Raw genomic sequence first — 15,814 nt, 5'->3', positions numbered from 1 at the left:
TTCGGCGTTCAGCCGCAGGGGAGCGCAGGAATAGACGCATTTAATTATTTCAAATGGGGCTTTACTCACACAGGCGCATGTAGGCGCCGAACGCAGGAAAAATGCAGCATGTTGCGTCTCAACCTGCGTTTGGCGCCTACATGCGCCTGTGTGAGTGCAGCCCCATTTGAAATAATTAAATGCGTCTATTCCTGCGCTCCCCTGCGGCTGAACGCCGAAAAACGGAGCGCAGAGGAGCGCAGGTAAAAACGCTCATGTGTATTAGCCCTAAGAGTGGCTTGGATGATTTTTTGGACAGACATAATATCAAAAGCTATTGTGATACTAAACTCTATAGTTAGTATAGATATGGGTATATAGAATTTATATGAAAGTAGGGAGGTGTGTGTGTATGGATGCTGGGTTTTCATTTGGAGGGGGTGAACTTGATGGACTTTGTCTTTTTTCAACCCGATGTAACTATGTAACTATGTAACTTCATTTGGCAGGCTGAACAGAATTAATGAGTAGCTTTAATATCACTAATTTATTTTCCCTGTTACTATACTATACTATTTTTATTTCAAAACTGCTCCCTAGCAACTAGAAAATAATTTATATTCTAAGCATGATAGTTGTACAACACAAACGTAAATAATTTAAAAGCCTCAAGAAAAGATTAAAATTGAAAACTAATGGTTTATGGTCTTAGGCTTCTTTTGTCTACACCATATTAAAATTTACTTTGAAGGTGAACAAACCATTTAAAAAGTCAGTACGGTTTCTGCTGCACATACTTTTTGCCTTTTGTTTTAAATAAAACAAACATTTATTTTTGTTGTTATGTGCACTAAACTAAAAAAACAAAAAAAAGCACTGTTACCTTAGTATTTTTTGTCTCAATTTTCTGTAATTACAACTAGATCACTGAAAAACCACCTGCATAATGAACTCCTGCTAACTCAACAGTCACAACAGAGGGTGAAGGGATGGCATAATCTAATATCTACCTCAAGAGGACCAAACATTGAGTCATTTAAATTTCCCTGTTTACATGAAGAGCTAACAAAACCCATGTATTTTTGGTTATTAACCAATTTGCAAAAAGTATGTTCAAGGCCTATTCATTGCATTCATGTCTAATAAGCAGGTTTTCTGCCCTTTTAGGGCTCTTACAGACAAGCGTTTGAAGCTGCGATCCCCTGCATTCAGTTTTTAAGGCGTTCAGCCACATGGGAGCGCAGGGGTTGTAATCACACAGGTGCATGTAGGCGCCGAACGCAGGTTAAGACGCAACATGCTGCATTTTTCCTGCGTTCGGCGCCTACATGCGCCTGTGTGAGTACAGCCCCATTGAAATGCATTGAAAGCGTCTACTCCTGCGCTCCCCTGCGGCTGAACGCATAAAAACGGAACGCATGGGATCGCAGCTTCAAACGCTCATCTGTAAGAGCCCTTACGGTGACTAAAGAAGCAATCCCGAAAAAGAAAATAATGGATACATTTTAATACAGGTATTGGACCAGTTATCCGGAATGCTCGGGACCTGGCGCTTTCCGGATAAGGGATCTTTCCATAATTTGGATCTTCACACCTTAAGGGCTCTTACCGACGAGCGGTTGGAGCTGCGCTCCCCTGCGTTCCGTTTTCTGCGTTCAGCTGCAGGGAAGCGCAGGAATAGACGCATTAAGCTTTTTTCAATGGGGCTGTACTCAGAGGCGCGTGTAGGCGCCGAATGCAGGAAAAATGCAGCATGTTGCGTCTCAACCTGCATTCAGCGCCTACACGCGCCTGTGTGAGTACAGCCGCATTGAAAAAAGCTTAATTCGTCTATTCCTGCGCTACCCTGCGGCTGAACGCAGAAAAATTGAACGCAGAAAAATGGAACGCAGGGGAGCGCAGCTACAACCACTCGTCAGTAAGAGCCCTATCTACTAGAAAACCATGTAAACATTAGATAACCCTAATAGGCTGGTTTTGCTCACAATAAGGATTAATAATATCTTAGTTTGGATCAGGTACAAGGTACAATTGAATTATTACAGAGAAAAGACAAAATATTTTTAAAAGTTTGGATTATTTGGATAAAATGGAGTCTATGGGAGACTGACATTCGTAATTCGGAACTTTCTGGAAAACGGGTTTCTAGAGAACGGTTCCCACCCTTTTATTGCACTAAATACAAAACATTAATGCTGAGGTATAAACGGAATGAATGTAATTTATATAAATACATAATGTCACTTTTAAATCACGTAAGCTTCATTTTGGATAAGTAATGTGCTTTTGTGCATAACCTCATTTACATTAGACTACACATACAAATGAAGATATACTTTTTGCGTATAAATGGTTTTAACATTCCAACATTATTTTTCAACTAACTTCGTGGAAGTCCCAAAGGGCCACCTACAGTTTTTTTCCACCAAATTTCAAACTAAAAAAAAAAATCACATCTTCTTGTCTTTTTTCTGGATATACAAAATGATCTCTGTAGGGACATTTTACAGTGAGGTATTGGTTTCCTAAATGCAGCTTCATAAAAGCCACATACATAGATTATTGCCTTCAGATATTAAATTAACTTTTCTAGAGGAAGGACTGGATGTACAAAACACTGGGCCATTTTTGTCCAGCAGTAAAAGGGTTATTTCATTTTATAAAGTAATTAATCGCAGCAGGCCTTTGAATAAAACCACATTTTGAAAAACATACTCTTATCGCCTCCCCTCGGAGCTTGCACACAAATTAAATAATTACTGCAGAGCAGCATGAAGTGGTTTCTAGTCAAACCGTGGAACCCAAATCCAATTACATCCTCACAGTCCTGATCCTAAACAGCTGAGAGAAGTTCAGAAGATTCATCTGGTCATGAAGCGCAACTGCATCTACTGGGGTCATTTGTAGAAAATCATTTCTTAACCAATAGGCCCATATGTGCATCCTAAGTGGCTAAACCAAGCCGCAATAAAGGCATCATTTTATATGGCCAACTGCAAGTAAGAATTTTTCTTAACAAGATATAGATTATAATATAATATAATATAAATTGCTATTGCATAGGTTTGAAGTGTTCTGCAGGGATTTCTAAATAAAATAAACCCTTTTAAATCCTCAAAATCCTTAATTATTATATAAAAGTCAAACAAGCTGGACCAAAACACTCTACTAGAAATATTAGAATAACCTGAAAGTATTTACTGTTGAGCAAGCAAGAGCTTGCACTTGTTTGCTAATTGACATAGGAGGATGATTTTGGGCATTTTGTCGCCCTCTTGAAAAATAACAGAAAAAACAGATATAAGGGGGCGGGAGAATGTAAACAATTTTGAAGCATGATACAACAAATTTTAAATAAATTGATTGATAAATGGGTTGTTCACCTTTGAGTTAACTTTTATTATGACGAAGACAGTGAATATTCTGAGGCAATTTGCATTTGGTTTTCATTTATTATTATTTGTGGATTTTGAGTTGCTTAGCTTTTTATTCAGCAGCTCCCTAAATTCCTTGAAACTTACTGGATAAAATAAAAAAAAAAAGACACTGCTTGCTTGTATGGGACTGTGAAAAAGCGGTTCTGGGAAATGTAAAATTGTGGTTCTACTGTAAATTCTTTGGTAGGATATTTTACTCATATTTTACTTATCTGAACATTTCCATTACTACTTTGTAGGAACAGAAGGAAGCACTTGCTTTAGCGCTTCACATGACATTACCATACAATAGCCAAGCTGTCATTTTTCTGAGCAATGGGCCCAAAGTCTGAAAGGTCAGATATTGCGTGATTTGCGCTGCTCCATTTGTTCAATATTAACACGCAGATAAAAGTTTGTTTTTACAGTCTGATTGCTACTCAACAGGATCATATGGTTCTCTTCCAAAACATTTTTCTCCCCGAGGGTGCCATAAGAGGCCAGAAAGTTAAGCAGTATGATTAAAATTAGGCAAACTACAAAACCAGGTATGACCTTAAAACTCATGTAAAAACAGCAGACAGATCATGCACAATTCCATGGAAAGTCTAAAGGCAGGGAAATGTAAATATACTGTCATGAGTTGTTCATGTTTTAACTTAACATTGATCTTTGGGAGTCGTTCGGTAATAGACCAATATTGATTCATAAATATTATCCCACAGATATTTACTCGGAGATTTCCAGCGCACACAGAGTTACAGATGAAACAGAAGGGAGGGTGATATAAAACAGATGGTCAAATAGAAATGTGAGCATTTTATTTAATAAATTAAGAATGATTACAAAGAAATGACACGGCTATAGCTGCACCCTTCATTTCAATGTAAACACTGTATTTTTCTTACTTAGAAGCATGTTTCTCATTCCTGTGCATTAGAATAGCTAAAAGAGCTGTACAATGCGCTTAAATTAAACCCAAGGAACTATTGTAAGGAACATACCAGTGATTGGTGTTACATATAAGGCCTATGCAACAATAAAACTATCTGAAAAAACTATGGGCATTGAAAGTGTTGTTTCTATATTTCTATATTTTGCGCGCACCCCCTGCTCCCCCGGTAGTTCCGCCCCTGGTCAGACTGGTCAGACAGATAATATGGAGGCAAAGACCATGATTTATTTGCGGCCTCTGACAGATAGTGGGGCACAGACAGACCAGACATTTATTTGAGGAGGGGGTCAGATATTTGGGCGCAGATGTGGCAAACTTCTAGCAAAGTTCTCGTTCCAGAAGCAGGTGACACAGACCTGTTACGTTACTGGGGTTAATAACAGAAAACATTGGGACACAGCGAAATTACTCACATCACTAGACTGCAGCTTCCGGGACCGCTCCCACGTGATCCAGCCGGCGCGCCCTCACCTCATTCAGTAAAAGATGTCTGGGAGGCAACGGGTCCTTAAGAGGGACATAAGTAAATGGCAGACATTAATGGGAATCATGAAGAGTTTAAAGTCCAGGCTGAAGAAACACAAAGTGACCATCACAGTAAGTTGGGACTGGGGCGGACTCCACAAAGAGAAAGCGGGGGAGGACATTACCGCCGCGGGACATCTCTCCTTGCTATCCGGGACCGCGGGACAGGCAAATAAAAGCAGGACTGTCCCGCGTAATTCGGGACAGTTGGGAGGTATGCTGTTACCTTGTATCAACAGCCATCTGTCCTTAGCCTGCATCTTTCAAACCCCACAATTCCCCGCACACATGATTTCAACAAGGAACAGAACATCACAGTGCAATGCATTGTGGGTTATGTAGTTCCTGCATGCTGTCTGTAAGCTATGGAGAAGTTGTTACAATTTGTAATATCAGTGTTTTAGTCCCTCCTTCCCTGCCAGAAAACGTGGTGGTGATGGAATGCAGAGAATAGCTACTATAACAAGTCTGCTCTGCAGCTAAAGGAAAATATTTCAGCCTTCAACAAATTGCAGACAAGGAAACACAAAGAGCTTGGCAAGAATTGTAAACTGGTGGATTGGATTCCTGGATGAGAGCAACAATAATAAAGCCTCTAAGATGAACAGCAAGATAGATAAAGATTGGGGATGCACCAAATCCAAAATGCAGCCATTTTAAGCAGGATGCTTAAATTAGGGGTGGGAAGGGAAATCACATGACTTTTCATCACAAAACAAGGAAGCAAAATATTTTTTCCCAATTTTTCCTATCCCTCACCCCTAATTTGCATTTGCAAATTAGGATTCGGTTCAGTATTCAGCTGAATCTTTCATGAAGGATTTGGGTTCAGTGCATCCCTAATAAAATCAGCAACAAAGCAATAACAGAAATATTTAGATAAGTGCTTGATATAACGCACACAATGCTAAACCTGCGTGGGTCTTATTTTGAGGTGTAGTACTTAACCTGTATCTTCATATCAGCCTGCTCTTATCCATAACCCACTTTTAACCTGTAACTAGAAGCTCAAACTGCTACTTACTGTAATGACTAAAGTCACCTAAGGGAGCATGATACAAAGATGATATGTTGAAGAAGGGATTGGTAGTGCTAAATTTATGATATGATATAGCTGTATAGCACAATACTCTTCCAGAGCTGCAGGTAAATGTACCTGTACCCTACATCTCACTACCTGTAACATAACTGAATCGCAAGTGTCCTGCCGTTAATCAGTTCCTTTTAAAGTGTTTGGGTTTGGCCTTTGTTGTGATTGGAATCCATGCCCTACAAGCTACTAACACATTAACTGGAATAATAATTGAACATTCTGACAAAGAAGATCAGGGATAGAGCTCAAGAATCAGATAAACAGGAATAACTATTACAGACCCAGTCTGGTTCCATTATGAACTTTGCAAGTTGAAAGCTTTATTTCAGCTGTATTATATACTCTCTATACTGACACCTTGGTGCATCTGTATTCATTTTTCACAAATACAAGTACAGGTATGGGATCCGTTATCCAGATCCTTGTATTTGATCCCAACTAAGATATAATAATTAATCCTTATTGCAGGCTATCCTATTGGGTTTATTTAATGTTTAAATTATTTTTTTAGTAGAGAAAGTATAGAGATCCAAATTACTGAAAGACCAGGAAAAAACCCCGAGCATTCTGCTTAACAGGTTCCATACATTTGTACACTGCTTACAGTATCCGGAGGTTTGTACTTGGAAGTATCAGACCTTCTTAACTATTTTAGGCAATGACAAACACATGTGAGGTGTAAGAAAAGTCTCAGACTGGTAGATGTATGGGCAGCTGTGCAATAGTGATAAAGCCATATCTAGACTATTTGCAACACATTAAAGCAACCATCACAATTTAATAAATATAAGTTGCACATTCTGGCATAGCATAACTTTAATTTAAGCATACTTTAATTTTTCTGTTACTTTTACCTTAGATTGCAAAAGGGACAGTCTTGGTATGTGGTGAATAAATGCTCAAGAATGTGTTGGTCTTTTTAAAACATTAAAGGGTAAGATATAGACAGGAGATCCCATAGCACAAAGGCACCCTGGAATTACCCCCTGCCAAAAGCAAGCGTTAAAGGCAGAATATAGCCCCCTTTATGACAAATTCATTCAGTTTTAGTTTTGCTTCAAAATAGAACAAGGTTGCATGACATGCACAGACAGATTATAATGGTTTTCTTTAAAGTGATACTGAAACCAGAAACGAAAGCTGCAACCATCAATAGCAACATTGCACATCAAGTGGGTACAACCAGGCTTTCTATATACTGTCTGGACCCAAAGGTTTACTATTTGGGGCCCCTTATCAGTCCAGAGCTTGCACCTGGGATTTACAGAAATATGTCATTAAGTGACTACCTCTGAACCAACTTGACAGCCTTTATCATTCTTGTTTTGATCTAAAAGCACTAAACTTACAATCAAGAAGCTAAAGATACCTTACTCCATCCTTGCCCAAGAGCATAATAAGATCAGAAATGAAGTCATATGTATTTAGTGGCTATCCCTCAGCAGGTCATAATCCTTTACAAGGTTATATGACGTTTCTGATTACCATTTCCCAGCCTGGGAGTGAAATAGCAATAACAATTGGGGATCAAGGTCCTCCAACGACAAATTATTTTACAGTCCAGCATTTGAAAGTGAATGTTACAGCCTAATAACCATAGCAGGAGAGAACATTTGAAGAGCTTGAAAGGTCTATAAAAAGTCCTGCATACCCTTAATCTCCCTCTTCTGGAACATAGATGATTGGCTTTTTCTATAAGACAAACAACCTCTAATAATAAAAAGAAGAGTCATTTATACGATTAGATAAATATTTTTAAGAGCCTGGTGGGCTAATCATACTGATCTCTGAAAGTAAAAATGAAAGTATCTATGAAGAGATCTGCCTCTTGTATCACGCAGACTTTGTGCCTTTTCAACATGTCCCCTGCCTGGGGATGCTATACGTAGCTGTGCAGTATTGATAAAAGCCCAGCTTTGCTACCAGGTTAATATCTACAGATGCTTAGCTGAATATCAGTGTTTTTAGAGTGACCCAAGTGTGTCCTTGAATAAAGAAAATGACAATTTCTAAAGTGAAACGGAAGACCACAGAAAATAATGGGCGATTAGTGAAAGCAATATTGGGCTTGCAAGCATTACTTCAAGGGATACTTAAATGCAGCAACGAATACCGAGACATCAAAGAACACCATATCATCAGGCAGATAATGATCCAGTCATTTGGCTTTTTAAGACCATTTAAGAGCAAGTGTGCGGTATAGTGGAATAGAGCACTTAAAATACCTGGACCATTGTCCATTGCCCTTCTGATGACACACAAGTGGTCATCCGAGGCCTTTCTCAAAGTCAAGAAAAGCACACAGAGGATGCATTAAATACAAGTGTTGGCGGGAAAAAATAATTATCTGACATATCATCATCACCATGCGTCAAGTATTTAAATTTTACATAAGCGAAACATAGTAATATAAAAAACAAAAAACCATACATAGTTGTCATTCAAAGTAGCCAAAACTGTATGCAACCACCCCAAAGAGCACTAAATAAGGAATTCAAGATTTTAAAAAGTATGCTAACAATTAATCATCTTAGCCTCTCCATATTTTATATAAAACAATCATTGATTGTAATATTATGTTACAAAGTAAGAAACTTGAGTATAGTTGTAAGGTCTATATTAAAAGTCCCTTAATAGCGATAGCTGTGTTTAGATATATCACCGGCTGTTGACCCATGGGTTAACATCAATAGTTAAGGGACTGTTTTCGGATGAAGTAGAAGGAGCGTTATTAGTCAGCTTGCACTACGAACACCAGATCAGGTCTGGGAATCACATATATTATATTTTAGTATAACAATAGTTTTTAAACACAGCTATCGCTATTGAGGGACTTTTAATATAGAACTTACAACTATACTCAAGTTTCTTACTTTGTAACATAAGTATTACAATCAATGATTGTTTTATATAAAATATGGAGAGGCTAAGATGATTAATTGTTACTTAGTATACTTTTTAAATTTTTTAATTCCTTATTTAGTGCTCTTTGGGGGGGTTGCATACAGTTTTGGCTACTTTGAATGACAACTACGTATGTTTTTTTGTTTTATATTACTATATGTTTCGTTTATGTAAAATTTAAATACTTGACGCATGGTGATGATGATATGTCAGATAATTAACTTTTCCCGCCAACACTTGTATTTAATGCATCCTCTGTGTGCTTTTCTTGACTTTGAGAAAGGCCTCGGAGAGGCCGAAACGTTAGTCCTTTAGTCAATAAACATTTTTATTTATTTTTTAAGACTTGAGAGTGCGGACCTTCTTTGTAGATAGATATTCTAAAAATTTTGGACACTGCACCCAGGCATTTCTGTACTTAATGACGAGAGTGCCGACTCCTTCACAGTTTACTATATATATAGTGAATAAAGTACCCCCTCTTGTAAAATATAAGGATATTATAAGTTACCGAGGAGTTTCATGACCATATAAAAACACAAGGCCGAAGGCCAAGTGTTTTTATACAGGTCATGGAACTCCCAGGTAACTTCTAATATCCTCATATTTTGCAACTGGGGGTACTTTATTTATTATAATACACAAATTTTAGTGAGTCATGTGACAGAAATGACATCAGAACTCACCGTTTATAACTGATGACATCAGAACTCACCGTTTATAAGGATATAATTTACAAGATATTCATGGCTTTTGTGTATTATATATATATATATATATCTATATAGATATATATCTATATAGATATATATCTATATAGATATATATATATCTATATAGATATATATATATCTATATAGATATATATATATCTATATAGGTATATATATATCTATATAGGTATATATATATCTATATATGTATATATATGTATATATATGTATATATATATATATATATATATATATATATATATATATCTATATATATCTATATATATATCTATATATATATATATATATATATATATCTATCTATATATCTATCTATATATCTATCTATATATCTATCTATATATATCTATCTATATATATCTATCTATATATATCTATCTATCTATCTATCTATATATCTATATATATTCGTCCTCGGACTGGAGCACTCATACAAACAGAGGCCAACTGCCTGGGTGCAGGTTAAGAAAAATGTGTATAAACAAGTATTCGAAAAACCGCACACACAGGACTTGTATGAATGAAAAAAACAATTTTATTGCGACGTTTCGGCTCTGATACTAGAGCCTTCCTCAGTTGAAATACACAGTGCAAATAACAATCTATTTAAACATAAAATGGCGCCAAACATCAACTTGTGATGTCATCAGAGCCTGGGTGCGTCACTAATTAGTGGTGCATAAATCAGTAGCACTAAGCAGCCGCTATTCCTATACAGGTGAGTGTCCCAAGTGTATGTGCAACATACTATGCGGCAGTGAGGGTGCTGTGTGTGCTACAGTCGTGCTGTGATGGGACCCATAAAATGGTGCTGTTTTAAAATCAATCGCCACTTACCCAGGAGGACCACGAGGAGCAGATGGAGAGGTGCGCTCGTCATGTCGCCTCTGTAGACAGGAGGCGTGTTCCATCAGGAGATGCTGCAACCCCTTTGCCTATCCTTCCAGTGCGCAACTTATACAAAGCTTACTGCCGGTGTGTGCCGGTCTCCCCGTTCCTGCCCTTAGTAGGCTCCTCCTCCAAGTGATAAAGGTGTCACTCACAGGCCCGTGAGTACTGCAGCCACAGGGTGTGCTTAGTCAATGTATACCCATGTCTACTTCCAGCGCCCAGGTGCCAGAGAAGGAGCGAGACCAAAAGGCCCACCCCACTCGCACCTATTTGCGCTGTTTTAAATGCCAACTAATAGACTTCTGCCCCCATGGCTCCACCTATAAGGCCGCTCCTATATAATGGAGGTAGGGGAGAGAGCTAGCGCCTGTATATACATATAATACACAAAAGCCATGAATATCCTGTAAAATATATCCTTATAAACGGTGAGTTCTGATGTCATCAGTTATAAACGGTGAGTTCTGATGTCATTTCTGTCACATGACTCACTTAAATTTGTGTATTATAATAAATAAAGTACCCCCAGTTGTAAAATATGAGGATATTAGAAGTAACCTCGGAGTTCCATGACCTGTATAAAAACACTCGGCCTTCGGCCTTGTGTTTTTATATGGTCATGAAACTCCTCGGTAACTTATAATATCCTTATATTTTACAAGAGGGGGTACTTTATTCACTATATATTGATTAGTAGAGGGTTTATTCTGGGTGTGCAGTATCTGGATCGCATCTTCCCTGTCAGAGGCCTACCTGTCAAAAATGCTCCTCATTCGGTCTCTCCCGGTAATCAGGGCCTATCCACACAGTGACATAGGCCCTTGTAGGCAGAATGTGGTGTAATTCTGTGAAAATAAAAACAAAAGCAACCATATGTTAACAGCCCATCCAAACATTTGCAACATTTTGTCAAGCAATAGTATCCTTAAGGCACACCATGTCTAATGGATATATGCTAACCATATTGTCCTCTTTTGGCAACATGTTACTCTTTTTTTCAAAAAACAATTTATGTGTGAATACATTGTATTTCCTTCTATGGAGTGGTCTTATTTTTAACTACATAACACAGTAAGAATATTAGCCGTGGATCCCTAGATGTTAATAAAAGGGAGACATAGGGTAAGGTCTCATTTAACCCCCTTGGGGGCTAGTGTGTCCAAAGTGAAAATCCACATACTCTCCTTCCTCAGTAGTAACAAGTCTCTGTATTTTATATATATATATATATATATATATATATATATATATATATATATATATATATATATATATATATATATATATATATATATATATATATATATATATATATATATATATAATACACAAAAGCTATCAAAATCTCGTAAATAATATCCTTATAAACGGTGAGTTCTGATGTAATTTCTGTCACATGACTCACTGAAATTTATGTTTTATAATGAATAAAGTACCCACAGTTGCAAAATATGAGGATATTAGATGTTACCTCGGAGTTCCATGACCCGTACAAAAACACTCGGCCTTCACCCTCGTGTTTTTATTTGGTCATTAAACTCCTCGATTACTTATAATATCTTATACTTATACTTATCAGAAACGTAACTAGAGGGGGGCAGGCCCTGGCACAGGAGGCGCAGCCGGGCCCCCCGCCCCCCTCCGTATGCCCGGAACTGCCCGGGAATTAGCGGTGCGTGAACTGCAGGGGGGCCCTGAGGGGGTGCGGGCCCTGGCCCGTTCGCACCCCCTGCTCCCCCGGTAGTTCCGCCACTGATACTTATATCTTATACTTATATAAAATATAAGAATACTTATAATTACTTATAATATCCTTATATTTTACAAGAGGGGGTACTTTATTCACTATATATACACAGTGTATATATATTTAACAGCAGCCTCTGGCTATCACCCAATACTCAAACCAAAAGATCCTATTTCCCCCGATTCCCCTCCTATCTGCGAATGCCTTGTGCTGGCTGGAGGGGTCGGCGACCTCTCCCAACAATACGAATACTCAAAAGATTTGCCAAACACATAAGGCAGGTGTAGCGGGGAAATCCCCTGCATGTTTATTTAGTCATATGATATAACGTTTCGGGGGCGTGCCCCTTTTTCATGTCTCAAGAATGGACACGCCCCCTAAACGTTACATCATATGACTAAATAAACGTGCAGGGCATTTCCCTGCTACACCTGCCTTATGTGTTTGGCAAATCTTTGAGTATCACCCAATACTCACAGATGGTACTAAAGTGCAAGGTGAATTTCTAGCCAGGGCAAACTTTACTGCACTATACTTCACAGATTCTCACACACTGCATTAAATGGCAATTAAACATGGACTCCTACAATCATCTTATAACTCAACACTCCTAAGGTGTTCTCTACAAACCCTGAAAGGGGAACTATCGCTAAGATGAAAATGTAATATAAGCTTCAGAATATGAATATAAGAAGTTTTCAAAATGCAATCAATTAAAAATTCTGCACCATTTCTGAAATAATTACGGTAAGTTTATCTTGACTATCCCTTTCTCAGCACCTGTTTCTCTTCATTCTCTCTTCATGCAGCAGTTGGGTGTCAGTTAGATCCAATATATGTTATAGTTATATTATTATAGTTAGAATATGTATCAGAGCTCCCTATTAAAATCACAAGACATAATGTCTTTCTACATGCAGGATTTATGCAAAAAGCTGTTATTTTGTTAGATTTTGTTTGTACTGGAATCAGTTATTTGAGTGAACTTTAATACAACTGCTAGGAAAGGAAGCCCCACCATAAGATATATTGGATCTAAACCTCAATGAATATCTGACACCCAACAGATGCTGAGAGAGAGGAATAGTGAAGATAAACTATGCAGAATATTAATTGATTATCTTTAGAAAGTTTCTTATTTCAGTATGATGCAACTTATATTACATTTTAATTCCCCTTTAAAGTAGAAATAAAGTAATGATTAAACACAGACTCTTTATAAATATCTTAACCCATAGATACAGCACAAAACAGGTCACCATCTCCATGCTGAAATACACTGTGGAATGAGAATTGTATACAATATACATATACACACACATATTGCTCGACATCCAGTGCCCAATTTTGCTGTGAGCAAGGTTTCAATTCTGTAGTTGAATGGAGTGTCATGAATTACATTTTACTTCTTTTTAACTTTCTGTACAATAACTAAAACTCCCACTATGTCAGGGCCGGAACTAGGGGTAGGCAGAGTAGGCACATGCCTAGGGCGCAAAGCTGGGGGGGGGCCCAGGCACGTACCTGCTCTAACGCCTACCCCATTGTCCGGTCCCGTCTCTCCCCGACTGCCATGAATATTTTTTGGTAATAATGCGCTTCTGCGCATATGTGCTCAAGGCACTTTGGCGCATGCGCGCTTGAGCATGCACTCAGCCGGTGCTGTGCCGGCTCTGCATTATGTAAAAATGTGCCCTCTAGGCAAATTTCTGCCTGAACAGCTGCCACCGTGGCTACACACCAGCATTTTAATGAGCCGAGTAAGTTTTTGACAGTACAAGGAAACAATTGATGAAATACAGGTACAGGGGATCCGTTATCCAGAAACCTGTTATCCAGAAAGCTCAGAATTAAAGGAAGGCCATCTCCCATAGACTCCGTTTTATCCAATAATCGAAATTTTGAAAAATGATTTCCTTTTTTTCTGTAATAATAAAATAGTAGCTTGTACTTGATCTAATCCTTATTGAAAGCAAACGCAGCCTGTTGGGGTTATTTAATGCTTAAATTATTTTCTAGTGGACTTAAGATAGTAAGATCCTAATTACAGAAAGATCCCTTATCCAGAAACCCCCCTAGCATTCTGGCTAACGGTTCCATACCTGTATAAAGGCATACAAATACCGTTTGTTTTGTGCAGTTACTAGTCCTTTCACACAATATACAAAAAAAAATCATGTTATTATTAAACGATTCTATAATTACTGGAGAGAAGTAGCCTACCACTACATGTACATGCCCGGGCAAGTATACACAACACTGGGCAGAATTGTAGGCCAGCACTTATATTCATGGATGAACACACAGCATACTCAGGATTCAATAAATCATGAGCATGTAAAAGCATCTTCAGTGGAATAAAACATCAAGGGATTCTGTATCAAGGGATGCATTATCCTGCATTAACAAATATATCTAATTTATAAGTCAGTTTTATCTCAAAAGTCTGAGGTCTGAGGGGGTAGTATGTATGTATGTATATGTAACACTAATCTGGGCTATCCACAGATAAGTCACTTTCCAGCTAGTGAGCAGAGCATGGTTACATTTGGACTCGCACTTCAGGATCAGGGCCTTCGCTAAGTGGAAGCATTACCTCTAAGGTGTAGTGCAACTACAACACTCAGGCTACTGTGCATACAAAACGTACAAAAGGATTGGGGGGCCCAGGAGGTTCTTACGATGCAAACAAGAAACTGTTTTTTAGTCCGAATGACAATATCCCCAGGTTTACTCACGTACACAGATGAGGTGTTAGCACATGACACACAGTCACATCAGGTCATAGGCAATGGCAGTATTCAGTACCCCATTCCCATACAGTGCACTGTTCAGGAAGCTGACAGCTAACTTAACACCCTCTTTACTGAGGTCCCTGCACTGGAGGCAACACACAGAGCCTCTGGGAAGCTACTCCCTGCTGCAAATCCTTGTTGGAGCTTCAATTGCTCTCTTTACCCTATCTACCTTTCTCTCCTAGAGAGACTATTACAAGTCTGCCCAGTTCTTGCTAAACCTCGTTCACAGGGTTTCCTGGTCCCCGACTTCTCTCAAGAACACATGGCTTTCTGGGCCTTGCTGCACCCAGGCTCACCTGAGCACACCCAGCCGGATCAGCATCCAGCAGCCAAAGAGGGAGAGGCCACTCCTTACACACACTATACTGCAGTGTGGCAGGAAGTTGTCATTACACCTCTTGGCCAATAACACTGAGCTTAAACTTAAATGGATACATAGGCTTTTGCCTAGTAACTAAAGAAAAGGGTAGGGCCTTAAAGCTATAGGGGCAGATTAACCCCTATGGGTCCCTACATATATATGATCTGCTATATTGTTTGCCTTGGCAAAAGCATTATTCATAGGCTTTGTTAGAACCACAAACAAAACAGTACCTTCTTGTACAGCAGAAACCCCATGCCTTGTCAATGGTACATGCCTGAATATAAAATTAGGCATGGATGAATTTTTTCGCCTCGTTTCGACAAAAAAATGACACCCATAGACTTGTATGGCAGAGTGCGTCAAAAAAAAAAAAAGACGTGCGTCAAAAACATTTCGCCGCGTGACAAA

The 15,814-nt window shown here is 38.5% G+C and overlaps 1 long non-coding RNA gene across 3 annotated transcripts in view; it reads right to left on the bottom strand.

The window, feature by feature from the left end:
- LOC108704517 overlaps positions 1-15,371 on the bottom strand; it is a 48,247-nt gene extending 32,876 nt beyond the window's left edge. For all 3 annotated transcript variants that reach the window (XR_005963306.1, XR_005963307.1, XR_005963308.1), the window contains exons 1-3: positions 15,339-15,371; positions 11,251-11,342; positions 4,764-4,857 (exon numbers count right to left, since the gene is read on the bottom strand). This is a non-coding gene — a long non-coding RNA (uncharacterized LOC108704517). The remainder of the gene's footprint in view (positions 1-4,763; positions 4,858-11,250; positions 11,343-15,338) is intronic.
- Between the last annotated feature and the right edge of the window lie 443 nt (positions 15,372-15,814).

The sequence above is a fragment of the Xenopus laevis genome, chromosome 8L, assembly GCF_017654675.1.
Source record: "Xenopus laevis strain J_2021 chromosome 8L, Xenopus_laevis_v10.1, whole genome shotgun sequence".
Taxonomy (NCBI): Eukaryota; Metazoa; Chordata; class Amphibia; order Anura; family Pipidae; genus Xenopus; species Xenopus laevis.
This window is presented reverse-complemented; position numbering and strand designations above follow the sequence as displayed.